The 16146-nt window shown below is 46.0% G+C and overlaps 1 protein-coding gene across 1 annotated transcript in view; it reads left to right on the top strand.

Annotated features, from left to right (window-relative positions):
• The first annotated feature begins 5537 nt into the window (after window positions 1–5537).
• The window catches only part of Frmd4b (FERM domain containing 4B), a 315055-nt gene continuing 304446 nt past the window's right edge, over window positions 5538–16146 (top strand). Inside the window, exon 1 of the mRNA XM_060383834.1 lies at window positions 5538–5919. The gene's annotated coding sequence lies outside the window, so the exon portion shown is untranslated. The remainder of the gene's footprint in view (window positions 5920–16146) is intronic.

Genomic DNA, 16146 nt, shown 5'->3' with positions numbered 1-16146 from the left:
CCTAGGCCAGAAGCCAAATAGCCGTACTTCAATTTCCTGTGATATTATTTTGTATTCTTAGGCAAATTACCTTCACACGCTGAGCCTCACTTTCCCAATTTGCAAAAAGAAGAGTTTGGTACAGGCCAGCAGTCTATCTGGGACCCCTGAACCCTATCAGGACTACAGATAGCTTCTATTTGAGTAATTATTTTTAAATGGCTTCAAATTAATTGCTGGCATTTAATAATCAGAGATTTTAAAACATGAGAGCCCCCAAATGGACTGCCATTGTTTTAATTGGAATAGGGTACCAGGTAGCAGGGACCCTGTGGACAGGGTGTAAATTCCCCACTTCATGGTGGTCTCTGCTTTGTTTTCCTAACTCTCTTGGTTTAGCTGTTTTTCTTGTTATTGTAACAAAATAACAGACAGCAAACAAGTGGACAGGGGAAGGTTTTTGCTTGTTTGTTTGTTTGTTTGTGTGGCTTACAGTTGGAGGAGATACAGTCCTCACTATATAAAAATTATTACTCTCTGAATACACTCATTTCCCTGACTTGATCATCACACATTGTATTCACGAACTGAGACAACATTTTGTGACCCTAAGTGTGTACAACTAAAATAAAATTTCAAAACATCCCCTTTTAGAACTAACAGAATGGTGTCAAATGGTGGCCTGGGTCTGCAATCTTCTCTCCAAAAATACTCAAGCACAGCCACTAATCCACATGCTTAGATTAAAGCCTTCGAGTTTTAACCATTAGTGGAAAACAGAAACAGAATGACCACACAAAATCCTACCACACAGGCCAGAACTAACGCTAGCCTCTTCACTCTTCAGCAGAATGACTCCTGCCAATGCCATCGCTGAGTTACTCCCCTGTAAATTTTTGGGGTCTCTGGGATCTGGTAACATGGCGGCAGAATGGTATGGGAACAGTTATTTACGTCCTGCTGAGTGTCCTTGCGTGTCGGAAGGAAAGATGCTGCTGCCTGAGTTCTCCCATGTAAGATTTCATCAGCTCTCTGCTCCACTCTCAGGCTAGCCCGTCAGGGGCTGGATGTCTGCATTGGCTGCTCTCCAAGGCATTTCAACCAGTTAAGTGCCAAAGGAGCATTATTAAAAAGCATTTTCACATGTGAAGGGCACGGTGATGGGCCCTTAAAAGACAGTGACATACACATTTCTGCGGAGTTCGCATTCGGTTATGTTGTTACTCGCATAACGTAAGAGCGAGAGAGAGGAGCGGTCCCGTGGCGTAATGGCCACGTTCACTGCGAGCTGCAGCAGTAGCTTCGCGTTAGATTGAGCATTACGAAATTGCCGGTGTTGACTCAGGAAAGCCATTTCTCATCATCTAACCTAACACCCATCCTGCTTTAAACAGCATTATTTAAGTTTTCACGTTTTGTTTTAATTCCAGGGCACCTCAGTTAACGCCCTTAAAACACGGATTTTGTGTTTATTCACGTCACATCAGATACTAAAAAATTAGAAATAATACTTTATGCTATATTTGAGTGTAAAACACAACAGCCTTGGGGACCTTGCTGGAAAGAGAGGATGTGGTTTCCTCTTGCTGTATGTGAAAAGGTCCTGGGGTTAATGGGAAGATGAAGCTATTATGACAATAAACACCTCCCACAGAGGCAGCAGGGAGCAGGAACATTTTATGTCTTTGGGATGGAGAGTCTGTGTAGAGCTTAGGTAAAAATGTATGATGTCATGGTGTTCTTTAAGAAAGGACAACATAATCTGGAGTATGGCTATGGATGGTCATGATCCTCATCAGCGGTTATTGATATCTAAAGAGTGTTTTAGAATGAACACGTAACTGGCCTTAAACAAGATTAGGTGCAAGAGCAGTTTCTGATATGTCCAATATTACCATGGTTCTATTTTAATTTTGAGACAGAATTTCTTTTTGTAGCTCAGGCTGGCCTGGAACTTTCTCCCTAGCTCAGGCTCGTCTAGAATGCATATTTCTGGAGATATGGGATTTCAACTGTATTCTACCAGGCCAGACTCAATATTTGATTTTTAAAATCCTCTTGAGATCCTCCCCAAACCAGTGGAGAGTTGCCTGAGCCATTTTCACTCTCAGCAGAAGTGCTCCAAATGGTGAGGTCCCTTGGCATGGTACCTAGGTAGTACTACCATGCTTGAGTCGCTTAGACCTAGGAGCCAACCAAAGCTCAACAGCTGACTCAGCTTGAGCACATCACAGCTCCTCTTTGGTTCTGTCTCCTCCTCCGTCTCCTTGTCTAGAATGGAAACTGTACGAGTGAATGCTTCCTAGGGCTAGTAATTAAATGACCTCTCATACATGCAGGGAACCCAAAGTGTGGTTATTCTAATTATGCATAAATGAGCAGTTGATCTCTTGCAAGCCTTTTGCTGCAGAACATGAGAGCATTGTGTGTGCTTTTATCCCAAATCGGAGTGATCAGCAGGAAATGTTTGGAAAGCACAAACTTGCTAAAATTAAAATCTTGCTGCAGGGATAGTATGACCTTCTTTTAACCTTGTCTTTCAAATTTTACATAAAGCAAACAAAAAAAAATCAAAGCTGCTTAATTGGTATGGGTGAATAAGACCCACAGTGACAGAGTACATTAATAAAAATTTTGATTTATATATGTGCTTGCACATATATTTTTGAAGTCTGAAGTACATAGGTTAAAAGTTCTTATCCAGAGCAGTGACCTTGTGGGTACTTTTCTATTGTATCATACGTACTTTATTGTATTGTCAAAAAACACCTCTAAGTGAGCAGCTGGAGAGAGGGCTCAGATGTTGAAAACACTGACAGCTTTTCCAGAGGATCTGTGTTCAATCCACAGCACCCACGTGGAAACTCACAACTGTCTGTAACTCCAATGCCCTCTTCTGGGGTCTGTGAGCACTAGGCACAAAATGCACATATGCTTCTTTTAAAAATCCAATGAACATGTATCCACCATTAATCTAAATAAATGAATGCTTTAAAAGTGTTTGGATATTTACAATACATGTCTCTGTTAACACGGTAGCTCATTTTTGTGCCACACTTACCATAGCACTCATTCTGCTGTGAAATACGAATATAGGACTGGAAACAGAGATAAGAAATGTCACATGGGCTTGCACCAAAACTGTTCCTTTTTGTGTAATCAAGCTGTTAACGGGGCCTTGACTTTTTACCTGGGAATTCTGTATTTCAGGTTCTTGATGTTCACTGTTGTCTTTTTGACTATAGGTATTTGCCTCGTATCTATTAAATTACAACTTTATGTGGAAAAAGTCTTTATTTCATTCATTGCAGTGTTTTATTCCACGCTACCCAGCGTGGAGTTGCATATTTACTGATTTCACAAAACCTGCAAGAACTGTTAATTATTTTCTTGAAACACAAAAATTATTTTCATTATCTAGTTGTCTCATTTGGATTATTTTATAATCCTTTTTAAATTAGACACATAGATTTACATAATGTTTGTATATTTGAAAACAAACACCTCCTATCTTTCTTTTTTTTTTTTTCACCTTCTATCTTTCAATGATCTTGCTCCTCTTTCATTTCCTCTCACAATTTTATGACATGATCATCCAGAGAACTGACTGGTCAAAAGGAAATGGTCTCTTTTTTTAACAAGACCTAATGTAACCTCTCTGTTTCCTTAACTCTAGGAGTGCATATTCATTATCCTTCCTCTCTGACCAAACACCTGATAGAACCAACTTGAAGGATCAAAGATTAGGTTGGCTCACAGTTTCAGAGAGTGTGATCAGTCTTGGTGGGAAAGGCACGGGGGAGGGGAGGAACCATAGCAATGTTCACTGCAGCATCTTGTCACCATGGACCAGGAAGCAGAGAATTGGGGAAGTAATCCAGGCTACTGCCTTCAAAGGCCCACCCCTAGAGACCTGTTTTCAACCATCTTCTAAAAGGGCTGCTGGTCTGCAAAATATCCCCACCTAGGAGGAAACAAAGGCTCAAAACATTGGTCTACAGGGGATATCTTTACACGGGTATAAGTGTTGAACAGGAGTTCTGTGTGCAAGTTTACAGATAGGTTACCACTTTTTCCCAGGGACCTCTTCTCAGGCTGGTCAGCTGACCTCTGGGCCTCATGTACTTCCTCAGTCAAATAGAGGACCTCAAACTCAGTTGAGACTGAACGAGCTACCACCATGTGTCAGGTGTGGACCTGGCTGCAGGGGGCTTCCTTATCTTCCCAGAGGTGAGGGTGAGAGGGAAGTGATCTGCTTCCACAGCTCTGAGTCTGGAAGGGCAAGTAATTACCGCTCCACAAATGTTAGCTGTTCGGTCAGTATTTCCTAGTTAATGGAAAGCAAACAGTCCATTCAGCACCAGAAGAAAATCTAATTAAAACTTACACCAGGCACGCACAATCTCTATCACATGTCAAGCCACCTCAAGTGTCTGTCACTTCAGATCTCGTCTGTCTTCTCCCTGCTTGCTCCTTTCTCATCAACAGCAGTGAGGGGAGGGATATCAGGGCCAGGAAAACCAAGGTCCTCTCCGCCTCAAACTCTGTAGGACTGTGGTCTGTTAAGAAGAAAGAGATGGCAAAGAAGCAGGAACAGAAGAGTGTGAGAAGAGAAGAAAAAGGAGGAGAAAGTCAAAACCCTCTATTGCTGAAACATTAAATACAAGCGATAAGTCAACTCACAGTTCAACAAAACGCAGAGCTATAGAGTTGTGTGGTTGGAGATAATTCGCTTTGTAATGGATTTACTTTGAAAAATGAACTGACTTGAAAGTATGTAGAGAAATGAGGTGTGTGTGTGTGTGGTTGGGGGTGAGGGCAGGGAGCATTTAAAAGACTTTAGGTAGGACGTGCTTCGTCCGGCCCAGCAATTGCAGCTTTGGCTTTCTACCTGTCTATTCATATGGACAAAACAGAGAAAATGTCTTAGGAGGGGTCTTTCATGAATGGTCCTCTTTTTTCTTTCTCCCAGTCATCACTGCTTTAAGCTCAGCATCTGCACAGACCGAGACCTCTGCTCTGTCACTATTAGCGTTTGGAGGGAATCTCTCTTCAGAGAGCCTTCAGAGGAAGCGCAACACAGCAACCCCGAGTCTGAGTGAATTAAACGCCATAGCAAACATGTCTAGCGTGGGACAGTATCACCCCCCTGCCCCCCCTCCCTTTCTTCTTTCACGAAGAGCCATCAGATTGCAGGAGTCTCGGATGCACTCATCTCTTCATGCCCACACCTTGAATCTCCTACCGTCTCTCTTTATTCTAAGGTCCTGGGAAAGCGCAACTGAGAGTCCTACAGCTTTTCGAAGTCAGGCAGATACAGGGAAGAGCTCTCTTTCCCGCCTCCTAGCTGCACCCTAGGACTCGCTCGTTCCCGGTGCCCGCCGCCCGTGCGCGCGCAGAAGGCCAGGCAAGCTGCAACGGCGGGGCCGAGCGCCCCCTCCCTGCTCCTCTCCCCCTCCTCCTCCCGATACAATGACTGGGCCGGAACAGCGCATCCGCCGAGCCTCATTGGCAGGGCCGCCCCGGCCCCCGGAGAGGCGACGGGCGGGGGCAGCGCAGAGAGAGCGGTGGAGAAGCTAGGGCTGACAGCGACCAGAGGCTGGACGGAGGGACTCGGAGGCGCTCGGAAGGCGGCTCCGGGCTCCTCCGCGGAGTGTGGGGGATCCTGGTGAGGACGGTGGGCCGGGGGATGCTGCGGGCTCTGCCTGCCAGGCTAGCCTCCACGGAGTTGGGCTGTGCGGCTCCGACGCTGAACCGAAGCCTGGGCCGAGAGGAGGAGGACCGAGAGGAAGACAGCCGCCGCTGGGGAAGGCGCCACGCGCCGTGGAGTTGCGGGACTGGCGCGGAGCGGCTTCCCCGGGTCCCGCGCGGGGCGCAGCGCAGACAATAAAGTAGCAAGGCGACAGCCCCGCTTGCCAGAGGGAGGAGGCTGCTGAGCAGGTAGGTAGGCGACTTTCCCGGGGGTTGTCGGAGCGCGCTGTCGTTGGAGGAGGGAGGCCGAGGTTCCACCTCAGGAGCGCGGAGTGCGCCCCCGGTGCGGCTTAGCAGGTTGAGGACCCGCAGAGAAGGTTCCCAATCGCCTGCCTCTGGGAAGCCCCGCCCCACCGCTCCGGGGCTGGTGCAGCCTGGACTGGAGTTCCTAGGCACTTGGCGCCAGGCTTTGGTGGCTCTGGCGGTGCGGTGACAGGAAGTTTGGCGGGTTCGGGGCTTTGATGCTGGTGGGGTCTGCAAACGCGCTGCCTGGGACCCTGCGCTTTTTTGCTTTGGTGGGAGGTAGGGAGAAGGACCTTTGAAATCCCAGCCTCCCCGCCGAAGGCGACGGCGGTGGAAGGAGCTGAGGGGTCCCTGGCGTTAGCCGAGGACACTCAGGGCTTGGCTTGGCTACCCTTTGTAAATAGGCGTGTCACATCCTAGGCGCGCCTGTATTGGAGCGGCTGTGTGCGTGTGAACCACTCCCTGTCAATTTTCTGGAGTATTTCACTTTTCATCTTCACCCGGAGGAGGCACGTTTAGCCCTAATTGGAGAAGTGCTATTTCGTTTGGAGTAGAGGTCTTCCTTTGCATAGGGTATCCTGCACTCTTAAAGATGCTCCCGATTAGAGCTGGGTCCTTTTACAAAGGGGGAAGAGCTGGGCTCCAGTCTTCCCCTGGTCTGAGAATTCAGCGGCAGGAGGAGGTCTGTCTCGCTCTCCTTTGTGTGGCCGCTTCCTTCCTTCCAGATGTGAGAGGGTTGGGCTGGGCGCTTCTGGGTGCGGTAATAATTATCCTGAACATTCCTGAGATCTGCTAGGACTTGTAAACATACCAGAGCCAACTCCTCTGAACTTTGCGGGTTGACTTGATGTGTTTGCTGGTACCCAGAGGGCCGCGTCTGCAAGGTGGCCCCTTGGGAAAGGAAGCCGCCGCCGCCGCCGCCGCCGCCGCCGCCGCGGTGCTGACAGCCGCAGTCTCTGAGGGAAAAGGCTGCATGATTCTTCAGGGTTAGCCCGAGCTTGCCCCAGAAACGCACCAGCCAACTCAGAGGATGTATTCAAGATTATAGGGCAATCCCTGACATGCTGATTCATGTCCCAAAGGGAGTCGATGTGTAGAGCTTCCAAATCCAGTGTCTGGAAAGGAAGAAGAGCCTCTTCCCCTTACTTAACCCTTGCAAGCCGCTCTTTGATCTGTCATAAGCGTGCTGAAAAGGACTCGCTGAGATCTGTGTCAGGCAGCCCGGCAGGCAGTTTGCAGGCTTCATGAATACAAGATGGTAAGGCAAACCCTAGAGGGAGGTTAAGGACGGTGCCATAGGCTTACTAACAATTTCGTGTTCAGCGCCTAGCAGAGCAGGATCTCTCTATAAAGGACCCCAGTCATGTGCTATTATTGATTATGCAGAAAAACAAACACATCAACAATAATAGCTACCTTGCCTTTTTCCCCCTCATAAATTTTATAAGTTGATATGTAAGAGCTGATGGAGAATCAAGAGTCAAGAGTTCTGTGGGGTTTTTTTATGTTCTTGTTTTTGTCGTTCCCAAGTTCAATGTTACAAAAGAGCCAGCAGGTTATTCTGTCAACAATGACACACACACATATATACCCTTGTCTTGGAGTGGTGCATATATCTCCCAGAGGAGGTCAAGAAAAACCTTTCTTGGGATAGAGATCTGTCATTTCCTCAGGACGCTACACATGTATTCACCAAACACTTTGTTTGCTTATATTTGTTAATTCAGACGGAAAGCATTTGAAAAAGACAATGGTGGAAAATGAACACACTGACGATGGGTTTTGATTTTTGTTGTTGTGGTTGTCCACAAAGTTTGCAGAAGATCATTCTTTAGGGCCTGTAAGTGCTTGCCCTAAATGTCACTCTGTTTGCAGAGTCACAGCTTTCCCTGTTAGCTACGGTTAAGTTAAGGGGCCTCTCATACAGGTACTAGAACTTAAAGAGTCTAGAAAAGTGTGGGAGGAGCTAACTTTTCACAGCCAGTCAAGAGTGTGGGAAGGAAGAGCTTCCTGGGTCTAGGAAGTAGTTACCATTTCTAGCCTCTGTTTCTAGCAAAACCCAGGACTCCCGGTTGCCCATTTGATGGCACAGATTTAATACAGGCTTTGCAGTGCCTTTGAGGGAGAGAAAGGAAATTTTGGCTAACTGACAATACAAACAGGGTGCATAGAAGGCAGTTAAAAATACACGGCTGCTATATCCATCTGTGATAATTTTCTAGAATCGCATAGTTATCTTTGCACACATAAGTGAAGGCTTGGAGCTTTTACTACAAATGACCACTTTCTCTTTTTTCGTCGGCCTCACCCCCTTTTCTCTTGATCCCTCCCTTCCTTTCTCTTACCATTTTTATTTTGCTTTAGATGACTTTTTATGGGGGGGGGTAATGAATTCATTTCTAGATCTTTAAGGCTTTTCCTATTCCCCCATCTAGTTAATGTGGGTCCTGGGCTATAAAAAAGATCCTGAGATGGCATTTTTTTCTGTTGCTGGATGCTTGAAAAAAAAGCCATCTTGGTAAATTCGGAGTCCAAACTTATTTTCTTTTGTAAACTGCCTTCCTGAAATTATAATGCCACTAAACAACAACCACTGCATCCTTCCCAATGAAATCAGTTTCTAAACCTTATCTCACGGGACAGTGCTTTTCAAAACGAAGTTCGTGAACTCTATTTTCTGTTCACGACCAATATTGGAAGACTGTGTGATGAGAGGCTGGTGCCAGGATAAGTTGGTAAGAGTTCTGCGGCTTTGTGGACCTTTGAGTCAGGTTTAGGGGGTGGGAGTGAGGGATACACTTGGGGCCTAACCCACCCTTTCACTGTGGGTCGCTGCCAGAAGCTCAAAGTGCGCTGCTGCAGAGGGTGTGCGCCTATTAGCGCTGTTTTCATACATGGCAAACACGGTTTTGAGTGGACTTGGGATGCTTCACAGACACCTCCAAACCACCGCGTCTTCTCCTGTGTGTTGCTTTGCATCACTAACAGGCAGGGGGGAGTGTTTTGCTTAGAGCCAAACAACAACTTCAAGGACTGGTTTCTTCTCACTTTTTAAAAGCCCTCCTTTTCTGTCCTGTCGACTGGGTTCTTTTTTGCATGGTAAGAAAACTGGATAGGATGAATAGTATGGCTATTGCAGGCTTAGACGGGCATGGTTTGAGTATGTCCTCTGAAGTTTCATGGACCAGAAGCCTGGTTCCCAGTGTGGCCATGTGGAGAAGTGAAGGACTCCGGTCATAGGGGCACCAGCTTAGGAAGAGATTGACATAGTATTTATAGGGCTTGGGTCAGTTCCAGAGGAAGGTGGCCACTGAATCTGCCTTCCTGCCTTACCCGTGTGATCTCTTTCCACCATAACCACCTTGACATCGGCTCAACAAAAGGGGTCACGTGGTTGTTGAACTTTTAGTCCACCAAACTGCAAGCTTTCTTTGTAAAGTTTTCCAGGAAAAAAAAATCAGTCTGGTTGACTTCTCTCTGAAGGAAGCTCCTGTATTAAATGACTTCTGGAATAGGGAACCATGCAGACCACGCGGCCTGCCACATGAATACAGTTGCTGAGGGAAGAGAATTACACGCTGAGGTCACGAGTGGGTACACGAGCAGAGTACAGGGTCTAATGAAGATAGCTGATTCCTGTGTTCTTTGATGTCCTGAATAATGCAAGTTGAGCTAGGCTATTTGTATTGCCGCAAATACATTAGCAATCTAGTTTCTCGTGTGTATAAGGAAAACCCCAGCAGCCTCTGAACGTGGTCGGTATCGCTGCTTATGTAGTCAAGATGTAGTGCAGGTGAACTTGGTAAGAGGTGTGCTACCTTCAGTGAGACCCAAGAAGGAAAGGTGCAGACACACCAATTAAATAGCCATAACATGTCCCAAACCCTCTCATCAGGGATGACCATGATCGTTTCTGCATGTATGGTTAAATCTTGGAAGGCATTTATTTTAAATCAATACCTTGTTCTAATGTGGTGCAAGTTACTTAAGTTGGTCTTGGTGGAGATTATTTGGCGAGTGCACCCCTTTCCAGGGCCAAACCAGACCTCCATTGTGCGGCTCTTAAGCCTTGAGCTATTTATTTGGGTCTGTGTTACTTTGCCCCTGGGGAATGCACTGCTTTTCACTGTCTCCTGCCACTTCATATACAATTAAAGCAGTGGGAAGAGAGCCCTAATTGTGCCTGGCTGTTAGGATAATGTTTGCTCACAGCAGAGGGTCCTCAGAAGTAGGTTGATCTTGCTGACTTGCCCAGGTCAGTCCTGATTAATATCTGTGCCTCCAGTATGGACAGTAAATTATATGGTCACTCTGCCTTAGGAGGCCATTTTGGAGGGCTATGATTAGAGTTTGTGTAATAGTTTAAGTTATTTGATAAAGCATTCCTTCTACGAGGAAGAGTTAAATGATTATGCTAAAGGATGGTCATATGGCCATGGAGAAAGGACACCTAACATCACTACAGAGTGCTGTAGCGGTTTTGTACTAGGGATAATTCCACCCCCAAGGGACATTTGTTGTTGTCCGAGAAATTTGTTGGCTGTCACTATTTGGAAACAATGCCAGTGGGGTCTAGTGGGTATAGGGCAGGGCTCTCAGAAAAGTCCACAGTACATTGGACACCTTATGCCAAAGAGCTGCCCAGCCCCAGTGTTTATGGTTGGTCACCCTGGAAGGAGAGGAAGAATAGAATGGTTGCTTTCAGTTGTCAGCCTGGAAGGCTCTAGAATCACCTGGGGAGGTTGGCCAATGGCCTTTCTGTGAGGAATTTTCTAAATTACGTTAATTGAGGTGGGAAAATCCACCCTAAATGTGAGTAACACCATTTCATTGAAAGGGTTCCAGGCTGAATGAAAAGGAGAGCACAGGCTGTACACCGGGACTGTTCTCTGTTTCTTTGTTGTGAATGTGATGTAACTAGTTTCCTCACGTAATGGAATGTATCTGAGCCCTGAGCCAGGAAGAAAACCCTTTCTCTCTTAAGTTGCTTTTTTTTTTTTTTTTTTTTTTGCCAGAGCAAGCAACAGAAAAAGAACTGCAGTGGAGAAAAAGTGAGGAAAAAAAAAGTGATGCCATGTGGGAATTCATTTTGAGATAATTATCAGGCTGTATATATTTATTAATATTTTTACATGAAAAACAACAAAAAATAAGTTTTAAACAGGATGTGTTCACCAGAACTGAAGGACCAAACTCCTGATGCCTGATGGTATAACTGGAAATGATAGAGCTAATCTCAATGATATCAACTCACCTTCAGCTGCACTGAGAATTACTCAGCTACAGGTGTGAAATGTTTACACCCCGTAGCTTTTGCACTCATTTTTAGTCAGTTCACTGTTACTATAGCAAAATACCAGAGGCTGGGTAGTGTATAAAGAAAAGTTGACTCAGCTTAGAGTTCTAGAGGTAGAAGTATTGTGTGGGCTTGGGCTTACCTTCGATGAGGGCCTCAGTGCAGACAGCAAATGCTTGTGTGTGTGAAGGAACACTGGTTCCTGTGTCACATGGCCGCCTTGCGTAATACAACCCGCTCCCAAACCTAACCCTGTTGCTTATTAAATGTGTGTTTTGAACAAGTGGCTTAGCCTCCACACCTCAGTTTCCTCCTCTGCAAGAGGGAGGTGACCAGAGTTTCTGCTGTAGCTGGCTACTGTAAGGTTCAAATGACAAACTGCTGCCTGATCTTGCTGATGTATGGAACCTCTAGCGAGTTGAGGGCGGGATGTAGCTCTGTGCTAGAAGGCTTACCTCGCATGTTTGAGGCCCCGGGTTAGATGGCGGTCTGAGGGGAGCGGGTGACAACGGTCAGGGGAGGGGTTTCAACGTCATCAGTCTGGACCCCTGGCTTAGAGTACCATTCCTCTCTACAGCGTGAGCCTCCCACCTGGGGATGCCAGCAGCGGCTCTATGCAACCGCTGCAAGCGTCCTGAGCTTGCCAGGTGCCTCCCCCGCAAGATTTCCTTCACCCCCACCAACCCTAAAGCCCTAACGTTACCCATAGAGGTGGACACCAGGTCTGCGACAGCTAGTGAGCCATAGGCTTGGGGGGGTGGGCAAACGCTGCCACATTGCTCTAGAAGACCCCTCTCCTTACTGTCCCAACATTTACAGTCCAAGAGCCTGGCTATGTCTCCAGAAAAAGCTCCAAACAGACCTACCAGCTTGTCGGACGCTTTCTCCTTCAGTGTTGTTTATAAAAAGATTTTTCTGCTTTGGTAGCAGAGGTGTGTAAACGACCACAAATGCTACTGCTGATACATTGATAAGAAACAAGAAGAAAATACTCCTTTCTGTCTTGCTGAATAATCCTTTAGCAGAGCAGAGTTTTCAGCCATGCAGTCTGACATGAGCAGTAAATTAAAAAGAAAAAAAAAAAAACCCTCCCAGATCAGCCCTAAATATTTGGCTGCAGTAAGAAGGCCCCTGGCTTTGAAACTCACCAAGTAGCCTAGACAGTTATTGGAAATAATTATGCCTCTGCCACAGCATGGAGCTCCATCACAGATCTCCTGTCTTTCTGGAAATACCAGCATCCATCTTCCAGCTGGTGCTCCCAACAGCCAACTGTGTCTGTGGGGGAGCAAACAATGGATGGGGCCCGGGAATTGTTCTTCGCCTTTCTCGGTTGCACCTGACTGAGCCCATCCCATCAATTCAGTCATTTCAAGAGAGCAGAAGGGGCCTTATGTGACTGGAATGCCAGGCACCCGCGGGCATAGAGCTTAAACAGCTAGCTCTGATCCTGCTAATTTAGCCAAGTTTAAATCCCGGGGCAGAATTCTGCCAGATGAAAGAAGAGCTGGGGAGAAAAGAGGTGAGCTGTGGCCTAGAGTTGGCGGTGGCTGGAGAATCAGGGCAGAGGATACAGCTCAATAGAGCACTTGCCTAGCATGCTCAGAGCCCCGGATTTTAGACTCAGCAACGCAAGAGAGAAAACGGTGCTGGGAAAATCAGTAAGGCAGTGTTCATATTCCATCTTGGCAGTAGGGTGACGTGAAGAGTCTTAACTAGCTTTCTAGTCTGTCAAATAGGTGGCGACACTTATAGCCTATAAATCTTTGAATGACTGGGCTTTATAGCAGTAAACTTTTGTAATGGTAACCTTTTTTTAAAGTTCCAAGATAAATGTTCTTTTTAAAGCCGTGTTTCTTTATAGTATGACTGTTCTAGCAAAGTTACTTGCTCTTCAGTTAAAAAAAAAAAGGCATTTGGTGTGACTCGTTGTATCAAATAGCCTTTCTGTGTTTAGATAAATTTCAAAGCAGGAGTGTGTGGCTTCTGAATACATCAGGAGAGATAAGGGCATCTGAGGCCATCACACGTGATCAAATTGGCTCCATTTAAATGTGCAAAGGAAAAACCAGGGTCCTGATAAACTAATGAAAGCCATGTGTCCCAGACTGGGAACACAAAACCTTTTCCCAGTGAGGCTGTAAGACTTAAATTGAGTACATAACAGTTATTTGCTCCAACTGTGTTAGATTAATTCAATTTGTATTTTGAAGAGAGAAAAAAAAAATTAAGAGGCATGTTGTTTTCAGTCTACCTCTGTGGCTGCAGTCTTGCCCTCTTTTCACCATCTGAAAGGGTTGGGCATCCAGTTTACTGTAGACAGAGTCTGACTCAAATGGCCGAAGTAAGGCACTGTTTTGGGAACAATTTAGCTGCTGCAGACAATTCTAATCACGAGTGTGTCTCACTGTATTCTCTAGCTTAATCTTCCTCGGGAGCTTATACAGAAAAATGCTCTGTGTAGACCTCAGAGAAAAGCTGCAAATATAGTCAATGATAAAGGGCATTTTAAAGTTGACACTTTGTCATAAGGCCACATGCGCCTTGATAGATGCTTTTGCTGTACCATCTGAGAGAAATACAAGTTCAACTTCCTTCAGACCGCACAGTGCGATTTTTTTCAGCTCCATATGTGATTTCATTTCTATTACTGATGTCCAGGAATCAGCAATAAGTTTCACTGAGGACATTCTTTTCCAGGTGATTAAGAGCTTTCTCTTTATAATCACATTATCTTTCACTTGAACTATCTAGTATGGAAACGTGGTACATGCTTTGTTCTGTTGGACTGCTTTTCTAACTTGGAGAATATTAATGTGTCCTGTGCTTGGCTTTAACATGATAAATACAACTTATGGTCCCTTGCCCTCATCCTGTTCTTCGATAGCTGAATAGCATAGGATTCAGTGCCTCTTCAAAAACAGCCAGTGATTTTGAGCCATGCCTGGCAGTACACATCCCTAATAGCTTCCATTCGGGAGGCAGAGGCAGGAGTTCAGTGTGAGTTCCAGGGCAGCTTCTGCTACATCTGTGGATCCTGCCTCAAAGATAAGAAAGAGGCCACTGATGAAGCTCAGTATATAGAGTGTTTACTCGGCATATACGCAGCCCTGGGTTGGATTTCTCAGCACCACATAAAACTGAGAGTAGTGTGCAGGCCTGTAATCTCATCACTTGGAAGACAGAACTAGGAAGATCAGACATTTAAGGCCATTTTCTGCTACCCATCGTTGTGTAGCAGAACTTTTCTTGGAGAGATAAAACTCACACATCTACTTATCCCAACAGGGATCCCACACAACAGACCATGGTATGAAGGACTGGTATTGGCATAAGACACCCCAAGACCAAGTTCTCAGCATAAAGGACAAAGGACAGAGAAAAAGATAGGAGATAGAGGGTGAAAGAGAAGGGGAAGGGAACAAGGGAGAGGGGAAGGGATTCTTGGGGGTGGGCTCGACAAAGGACTGCCTCTGGATAGAGAGGAGACAGACATGGCCCATAGGCAAATGGAGGTTTATAAAGGTAAAATGGGAAACCGTGTGTTAGGCTGAGGTGTCTCATTTTGATTGGGCATGTTTATTAGGGCAGCCGAAAGGACACTTTTGATTGCTGGACTTCACTACTTTGATAGCTGGGCCTCGGTAGTCAGCCTCAGAGAGAGGAATCGGCCAAATAAGGGAATGGACCTTGGTGGCTAGCGTTAGGAATGTAATGTAACAGTTTTTAGGAAGGCAGAGAGAATAGCGGATAAGGGCAAGGCCCACCAGAGCCGTGTTTGCCATGCCCTAGCTGGATGGAGTCCCTTCAGTGGATATCACCAAAGTCCAATTTGGTAAACAAATGACTTTTATTGGGCTGCTCACAGGAGCGTGGGGGAAGGGTTTACTTGCAGGAGCAGAAATGACTCAAAGATGGCTGCATCGCTAAGGCCCACCCCATGATGGTGACAGCTCACAGAGCTGGGAACCTGGAGCACACTGCAAGCCTGCAGGAAGCTCAACAGTTCGGAGAGTGTCTGTTCCAAGTGACTCTGACCTAAACCTCTTCCATGAAGCAGTTTTTTGCTTCTTCCAGGCAACTGGTTTGGTCTCAATCTCTTCTGCAGTTTTGCCTCTCTGAGTGTTGTGTAACTGTTTCCCCTTAGATGGAAATATTCCCTCCTTCAGGAAGTTTCTTGAACAGGAAGGTAAACAATTCAAACTAGCTCTGGAAGTTCCCGAGGCTGACCAGATTCTCTAGATCCCTCTCTTCCAGTGTAAGCAATTAAAGCTGAGCTCATTAGAAGAGGGAAGTGCAGCCGCAAGGAAGACTCGGCCAATCCAAGCTGAAAGGAAGACTCTGAGACCAGATAAAGAAGCAGAAACCAGCTGCACTATCTAGAAAAAGGTTAGACCAACTGAGGCACCTGGGGAGGACCCTCTCTTCAACTGGTTGAGCTGCCTGCATGCTGTGCAACGTGCTCCTGCTTTGTGAGCTGTCATTCATGCTGGGGTGAGCTTTGGTGAGGCAGCTGTCTTTGAATCATTTCTACTCCTGTAAGAAACCTCATTGGCCTTTGGTAGTGATCTGTACTTTGGTCTATTGTGGGCTCCTTATGTAGAGTTAGGAGATATGTGTGTTGCATCTCCCCAGAAAAAATTTTGTCACACAAGACACAGTGAGTTTAAAACCAGCCTGAAATTCAGGAGACGCTGTCAACAAATATATAAACAAATTCACGGGTTTTGCTTCCCGGCAACAAAGCTCTGAAGACTAGTTGGCAAATGGCTGGCAGCTTGCTTAGAACTTCATGCTTAGGATCTTGGCTAAGTGGCCCAACATCCTGGGAAATGAGCACCGTTACTCCTCCTCTGCCACCAGAGATAAGATGGAGG

This window comes from Meriones unguiculatus, chromosome 5, assembly GCF_030254825.1.
Source record: "Meriones unguiculatus strain TT.TT164.6M chromosome 5, Bangor_MerUng_6.1, whole genome shotgun sequence".
In the NCBI taxonomy this organism is placed as follows: Eukaryota; Metazoa; Chordata; class Mammalia; order Rodentia; family Muridae; genus Meriones; species Meriones unguiculatus.
Note: the sequence above shows the minus strand (reverse complement) of the source record. Positions and strands in the feature narration are given on the sequence as shown.